We start from the raw sequence: 9,229 nt of genomic DNA on the forward strand, positions 1-9,229 counted from the left end.
AATTCTTTGTCAAAAGTCACTGCTGAATTTATTTTTAAATAAATAAATTACCTCACACCGTAAAACCACTGTAGCGTTTTTATTAATAAAACGAGTGGTCCTAATTTATGTAAATATATTTATTTATAAGCCTACACTACGACAATATTTAACTTCATCGCTTCCGCCAACACAGGATACAGTTTTTATAATAATATTTGTTTTACATTTTTACGAAGACTACTATTTTCAAAGGGAACAAAATATGTGTACAACTCTATGCAATATTTAAGATCGTTTAACCTTTATTAATTGTACCTCTTCTTTTCAGTCGATCGGAATCCTCTTGTAAGACAAATAAATAAAAGAAATACCGATGATGAACAAAAGGATGAAACGACAGGATTTTTTAATAAAGTATTTAATGCGGTAATCACGTTCATAATCGAAAAAGTAATTCTAAACTTGGTGGGATCTTTATTTGGCTGAAAACTATTTTCCTTACAAAAAACCATTAAACTGTATTGCATTGTACCTGTGACTGTAAAGTGATGTATATTTAGAGGATCTATTATTATACTTGTAATTATAAAATAGAATTAACTATTAAATTTTAAATATCATTTAGCTTTTTAGTTAAAAGTTAAAATAACACTTTGAGTGTCAAGAACTCAGCTTCAAAGCTACACCGGTTGTGAAAGGTAGCTCTTTTAGACAACAGACTCAGTAAAACACAGGTTTAAATTAAAAACCCAGAATCAAATTAGATCCTAGGTAATGTGTACAATAAAAGTTAAAACGTCAATCCTGGCGACGACGGCATCGACGATGATATGACTCACTGTTTAATATCTGCGAAAAAGAGAGAAAGAGAGAATAAGAATAGAGATGGATCGGGCCAATTAACACTCGGCCCGGCGGGAAACGGACCAATCAGTACTATGAACTGTCATTAGATCAATACTCTAGCAGAAGCAGTTGGCATTCAGTCAATACCCTATAGCCAGCCGAGTTGTTGTCCGACGGAACTCTCTTTTCTCTTGCAGCGGCTGCTCTTTTATACGGTCGAAGGTCTTCCATCTCCTCCAGCGCATATCGATGGAACAGAAACTAGCGCTGACGGAACCGAGGCGATGTATATCGTTACACGATAAATAAAAAATTAAATACGGAGAAACTTTTGGTGCATGGAAATTATCAAGTTCTAGAACAAAAGATGCCGAGATAACAGTATACGGTCCAAGAGAAGACAGCCCAGATAAAAAAACAGCTATTTGTAGAACTAGTTTAGCAATAAATAGGAATAAATAGATTCTAGTAAGTATAATCAGGAAGTAATTATTGCAAGTAACTTTAATTTAAATACTAAAGAAAAATACAATAACAGATTATATACGAGAATTGAAATTTGGCAGAGCTTAGCAATAATTGTCCCACTCACCTCATTTGCCGAAATAAATCTTGACTTTTGTCCTCTGATTTGTAAGATTGTTATTTCACCAGAGTACTTAAATTTTGTAATTTCTTACTATCCCGGACAATTGTCTTAGAAAGCCGCCATGAAAACCTCGTGAAATTGTTTGGCAGTTTTGTCTAGATCCAGTGGATGTCTTATCCTCCATTTAACCTTGCACAAACAGTATTCAGTGCTACTGTATGGAGTGGAAGCGTGGACCCTAAGTTAGGCGATGCTTAAACGCTTGGAAGCCGATGAGATGTGGTTATATAGACGACTACTACGACTACTACGAATAATCTGGACCGACAGAGTCGGCAACGAGGGGGTCCTTAGACGCCTCAAACAAACAACTGGTCAATATAATAAAGAGACGCAAGCTGGAATACTTAGGTCACATTATGAGACCCCCTGAAAAAAAGAAACTTTTACATCTGATCATTCAGGGAAAGATCCAAGGTAAACGTGGTCCTGGTAGAAGAAAAACATCATGGCTGAATATTTTAAGACAATGGTACTGAAAATCGACTAAATTGTTATTTAGAGCTGCTGTCAATAAAGTCACGATACCGAATATGGTAGCCAACATAAAATCTAATGATCGATAACGTTCATGGAACTAGAAGAAGGAGAAACAGTATTCAGGACGGCCTGATATACTTCCCAGGCGTTTTACGAGGATTACTTCTTCTTCTTAAAGTGCCCTCTCCTCAATGGAGGTTGGCTACTACAATTTTAAACTCTTCTCTATCTTCAGCTGTTCTTATTAGCTGTTCAAAATTTAGCCTTGTCCATTGTGGGATGTTTCTGAGCCACGATAGTCTTTTCCTTCCTAGGCCTCTCTTTCCCTCGATTTTTCCTTTCACTATAAGTTGGGCATATTGGTACTTATTATTTCTCAGTATGTGGCCTAGGTATGATGTTTTTCTAACTTTTACTGTGTTAAAAAGTTCTCTTTCCTTGCCTATTCTATGCAGCACTTCTTCGTTTGAGGTATGCGATGTCATTGAAATTTTGAGTATTCTCCGGTAGATTTACATTTCAAAGGCCTCCAATTTATTTACGGTTGATGTTTTAAGGGTCCACGTTTCAACTGCATATAGAAGAGTCGACCAGACGTAGCATTTTGATAAACGTAGTCGAATTTCGAGTTTTATTCGAGAATCACAAAGCAGCTTTTTTATTTTTTCGAAAGATTTTCTGGCCTGTTCTATTCTCGATCTTATTTCTAGATCAGGATTTAGGCTGCTATCGATCCAACATCCCAGGTACTTAAATCTATTGACCTGTTCTAAAATGTGCCCATTTATTGTGCAAGGTTGAGGTACGTTTTGGTTTTTTCGGATTGGTTTTCTTTACTTTGGATCACTTTGGTTTTTTTAATGTTTATTTTCATACCAAATTGCTCACAGGTCGAGTTGGACTTGTCGATGAGTCGTTGTAGACCTAAGTCGGAATCCACAATTAACACTGTATCATCGGCGTATCTGATACTGTTGATATTTACGCCATTCACATTGACTCCATCCTTGGAATCCTCCAATGCTTTTTAAATAGAAACTCGGAGTAAAGATTAAACAGCAGAGGCGACAGAACACATCCTTGTCCTCCCCTCTACTCCCCTCCTAATTTCTACTTCTGCGGATGTGGAACCTTCGATCCTAACTCTGGCGTTTTGGTTCCAGTACAAGTTTTTTACGAATTTGATGTCTTTTTCATCTAAACCGACTTCTTGCAAACGTTCTAATAGTAGGTCGTGTCTTACTCTATCAAATGCTTTTTCGAAGTCTATAAAGCATATAAATATATCTTTCTGTTGGTCGTAGCATTTTTGGGCGAGAAGTAGTAAACTAAACAGGGCTTCTCTCGTTCCCATGCCGGCTCTGAATCCAAATTGATCGTCTCCGATGATTGTTTCGCACTTTCTATAGATACGATTATGTACGATTTTTACAAGGATTACTACAAGTCTCATTGTCAGGATCCCCACCTATTATTTTAAAACTACAAGATGTGGCAATGGTCCCAGCAAGACCTTAACTGACATATTTCTATTCTAACCTATTGTTCTAACCACGTGTATCATGGCTACTGTTATATTAATTAGTTCCTTTTGTTCATACTCTCCCTATTTTTGTAATTCCCATTATTATCGTTGATAATAATTTCCTAGAACAGAAATTCATCAACGGAATTATGTATATTATTTTAATATATTTTTTAAATGATATACAAGTCTTTGAAACTTTGAAACGACAGATCTCTACCAACATTAATACAGATATACTTTTTGTTTGGACTAACACACGCAGAACTCTTGAATTAAAGCTAAAGTTAATTGAGACATCTAATGGGCTTAAATGATTCCTTTACAAGTTTGTAAAGGCCTTCCCGATCTTCCAACCAGGATTTTAATAACCAGTGAAAACTTTTTTCATGATTATATCAAGGATCATAACAATTTTGACAAATCAATCTTGTAGCCAGTCAAATATGCAGGGAAGCGTAAAAGGTAGATTCTATTCGAAATGAAGCTATTCTCAATATAAAAGAAGTGATATTATTTTAATGTAAACTTCATTCACGAATTCATTCATTCATGAATTGATACCAATTCATACACGGAAAGTTTGGCGAATTGTGCTTGTTTCGCCGTTTATTTATATATATTCGGCGTTTCAATTTATATAGATATATAGTTATATATATATATATATATATATATATATATATATATATATATATTAGTATATTATATTAGTAATTAAAAAAATCTAATTTTTTTCTATTTACAGTTCAGCAGAATCCTCTTGGAAAGCAAATAAGTAAAAGAGATGCTGAACAAGAAAATAATGAAACAAATGGATTTTTTAAGAAAACAGCCAAGGTTATTGTTAAGATAATAATAGAAAAAGTAATCGAGACTGTTGCAGGATTTTTATTTGGTTAACAAGCATTTCATATGTAAACCGTTATTTAACGATTTATAAAATAAAGTTAAATTTTTTTATAAATATGTATAATTTTTACATAATTTTATGCGAACCTGCCAAACGATATATCGTTTTTTCATGTTCTTCCATGATACTGCCTAATTTTAAAAATGTCTTCCAATACTGTAGTAATTCATCCACCGCCTTGTTTGATCAAAATAAAATTAAAAAAAAACGGTACTTTTATTTTTGCGGTCCATCTACCTGGTTGTCCATCACTATTAGAGAAGCCAAACAGATCCGCAATAGAAACAGAAAAACTAATAAAGGGGTTAGATTTAATATTTAAATGTATATGGGGAAAATTATGAAACTGGAAGTTTTTACTTCTGTTTGTGAGAAAACTAGAAAATACACCAGTCCTAACACAAACTCTTAAGTCCATATGAAGGACCATTGTGAAAGATTACTATAAAAAACAAACAAAATAACAATTTTATTAATGTCAAATTTATTTTGTTTATTTTCCATAGCCGTCTTACACAATTAGAAATGAATTTGTTAGTCAATGGAAACGTATGCATTGATACATAAAAAGTACAAATCAAGTTTTCTCGAAAATGGTGACAATAGTCTTGATAAAGCATTACTTTGTTATAAACAAATTTAAATTTGATAAAAGTTATTTCAAAATGATAAAATGACCAAAAAGTAAAATAAACATATTCAAGGCCCTCCTAAACCAGTCGCTACTAACTACAATTAAAAAAACCTATTTATGTCAAAAGATTGGGTATATTTCACTAAATATATTTTTAGAGAATGTAAATTAAAAGTCAATCATTTTTAAGATATTTTAATTAAACGATGTTCGGGTGCCATCTTTAAAGAGCTGTACTACCTTATATAAGGTGATTAACGTCAAATAGGCATAAAATGAGTTCCAGAATTTTACAGGTTTATATATATAAATATATTGAAAAGGTTGTATTTTATTAATTTTATTTTTATTTATAATAAATGTTGTAATTTTTAAAATCTGTGGTTCATTGTTTAATTTAATATATACCTCAGCTAGCTCAATTATGTGTTCTAAGCAATCTGTCACTGTGTGACGTCGACTCTGTAGTCTCCTGGTAGAGTTCAAAAAGAAATTAAACCAAAATTTACTTTAGACCTTTGATAAATTAACCCAAATGAAGCACGTTATTTATTAATATTGAACAACTTTAATATAAACAATAAAATTCGTCTGCAACTTGGGTTGCCTTTAAAAATTTACAAAAATAGGAATCGTATAAATCTTAATGTGGTTTAGAGTCGTGACAATAAAAATTTATGACAAAATGTGGAGACTCTATACAAGTACCTAAAAACTAAATAAATATTGCAACTTTATAAAGTGTTTAAATGAACTATAAAGAAAAGAAAATGAACACTTTATTCCGCTGACTTTTAACTTGCATTCAAATATAATCAAAATTTCAAATGATCCCCAAAATTATTAACCAACCTTACTTTAAAACAGTTCTGATTTATTTAAAGAAAACTAACTACTCGCAAAATAATTGGTGAAACTGGAATATCAATCCTCTCTTCGGAAGTTAAGGTACGTACTATTCTATTTTTAATTTAATGATCATTAATATTTTCAATTTTTTTAAGGCCTATCGCAATTATGTTAATTCATGAATTTTAATTTTCTCAATTTAAATGACATTTCTGTACTCCAATAATAATTTATAAGTTAAATTGTTTCTCTTACTCTCTGGAACAAATTCTGGATATCTCTGCTGTGGAAACTGTGGAAAAACTAAAATTCTCTTTAGACGAGTTAAAAAAACACTCCCGACCTATTCCACAATTTCAGGACTCTCCTCTTTCAAAATTTCTTATCGGCCTCCCAAAATCTATTATTCGTTGCTAACAGCAACCAACGTTCTTTTTTCTTTTCGTCTTCTATTTTTTTTTAAACCATAAAACTGTCCTGTTCTGACACATTTGTCAATCCACATTAATTTCTCATAATCACTTTAATCACATCTAATTTGGGAATTTATAAAAAAAAATGTTCAGATATAAAACTTATTCTATTACAATGCTAATACAATTTATTCTTTTCATCTCCACATCATTGTAATTTCTTATTTAACAAAACCCCTATTAATTTAGCTCCCATAGACTTGCTTGACAGTTTATTTTCTGACGTTTTCAAAATTTCTATGTTTAAATATTTTTTAAGAATTCTTCTTTTTTTTTTCTTTTTAAGGTTTAGACGATTCACCTATACACTAGGCAACTATACTATTCAGAGATTATTAACACTATACCAGGTAAGTCAAAATTAATTTATTTAACAATTTACTAATCTTTTTCTCTCTTTTATTTCAGAGTCGAACCCACATTGTGATGGCTTCATGAAATTCATGAACAACAAACTCATATAAAAATCCATTTAAGTTGTATCCTTTTTAACATATTGAAATCATTTCAATATATATATATATATATATATATATATATATATATATATATATTGTTATGATATGCAAAATTGAAGAATAAAAATATTAAATGTACGATGAAATCAATATTTCAGAGATTATAGAAAATAAAAATACTCCGAGCTGCCTGGAATTACCCAAAGGTAATCTTAGTCATAAATAATCTTTTGTATAAATATAACAAGTGAATAGTGCGGGTACAATGAATAGAAGTTAACGATGGTTGTTCCCCATAAGCCATAAAGTGTTCAGTAATCCGGGTTTGCGCCATGTACAGGACAATAAAAATAGTTAATAAATAAATGATTTGTTCGGAATATGTAAATACCCAGTAGAAATTAAGTGTCCTTGTAGAAATAATATGAATTAGGAAAGTTTGTAGGTATTTCTGATTATATGTGGGAGTGGTATGCAAATTTCTGATTGCTCGAGAATTTGGAAAGTGGATGTGGGTGTGTATAATGAGAGGTTGAATGGATGGATAGATGAGATAAGAGAATTAGTTAGTTCCAGTTTCTTAAAGTGAATGGTTGGATTTCGAGGTGGTATCCAGGGGTAGTACGTGATAAAGAATAAGTTGTGAGTTGGTGAAGTAAGTGTCTCCGACGGTAGCTGATCTGGTTCAAATTTGTAAGTAAACTTTTCCTACTTGTATTCTACGTATAAGTTTGGCGAGAGGAAAAGACGCTGGCATCATTGGAAAGGTACGTGCATTCGAAGGAGAGCATTGAAGACACTAAATTGCAATATCTTGTTTAATATTGCCAATTACATAGGAGGCTGCTGAGAACTGATAGTTCATTTTGCATAGAACGAGGAATTGGACAACTCAAGGCAGAGGAAGCGTTTCAACGGGAGAAACATTCATAATATATTCAATTTAAGAATTTTGGGTAAAATAATATATCATATTAGTAACGTGTGAATAAGTTGTCGATAGTCGAAGGAGATCAAATTTGTTCTGAGAGGGGACACGGCGCTGTGGACAAAATTGGATAATTCATACAAATTTTTCTTGGTACAATCGATATATCAAAATTGCATTAGGAAGGACACTGAATATTATTTGATTTGTTTATGTAGAATAATAAGCTGGATTTTAGATTGTAATTGTATTATATTATCCATGCATTATTGAAGGTTCACGTACGTAGAACAAATTTTGTTTGATAAACATTGTATGCTAATAATTTTTGGGGGTATTTTAATCAGTTTATTTTATTACATTCTCTTCATATCATATTATGTTGTTTTATTTCGTTATTCTTTGGACCTAACCCATCAGCTGTAAAGTATAGATATTGAAGCACGAGTAAAACCTGAGATAACAAAATTGAAAGGTGTGATATAAATCATAAATCAAAAATTTTAGTAATGTTTTATATAAATTTTTTGTAAAGTTTTAAAATTAAAATTCTTGATATCACATTAATATATATATATATATATATATATATATATATATATATATAATTATGAGCAATTGTATCAAAAATACCTTTTGAGGAGCCCCCCCTGTTTGTAAATTTTTATCCCGGTGAATGGGACAAAAATAGATCTTTTTCTCCTGCATTTGAAGACGCTATATATCTGAGCCTAGTGGACCGATTTTAACCCACACTATCTGATTTTTGCTATAATGTTAGCTTGTTGATAAAATTATTTACAAAACGGCAAAAGATTTATTTTGTAGGTCAAGAAGAATGAAAAGAAAACTTAAAAAAATTTATGATTTTCAATTAATTGTCAAAATTTAACCAAATGAGAAAAAAATGTAGAAACAGCTATATTAAAGGATTTTTAAATACCTTTTAAACGAGTATTGGTAAATTACAATCCATTTAGCAGAATCGAAGATACAGCCTTTTAAAAATAGGCAGTTTTTTGAAAATCGCATTTTTTACCATTTGTAAACTGATAGTACTTTTTCTCTACAATCTTAAATTGCATAAAAATTTAGATGAAGGTAATTCTATAGATATGTATTCAACAATGTCTACTTATCGAATTTCTTGGCCCGACCGCCTAAAAAATGAGTTTGAGCTCTTTTACCCTATATTTGAAAAGCTTTATCTCTAAGCCCAGTTGGTCGAGTATAACTCTCAAGGTCTCATTTTTTGTTATAATTCCAAATAATTTACAAAACAGAGCGAAAAGGAAATTTACAAAATATTAGGATTTTTAATTGTCATTATTTCATCAAAAAATTGACATTACAACAAAAAACGAGGGATATTGCGACCTAAAATCGGTCCACTCGGCTAGAAGATATAGCTCTTCAAATATAGGGTACAAAGGGCTATTTTTGACCCTTTCGAAAGGCATATCTCAATCCCCACGGCACATAAAGATGATAA

This window comes from Diabrotica undecimpunctata, chromosome 3, assembly GCF_040954645.1.
Source record: "Diabrotica undecimpunctata isolate CICGRU chromosome 3, icDiaUnde3, whole genome shotgun sequence".
Lineage (NCBI taxonomy): Eukaryota > Metazoa > Arthropoda > Insecta > Coleoptera > Chrysomelidae > Diabrotica > Diabrotica undecimpunctata.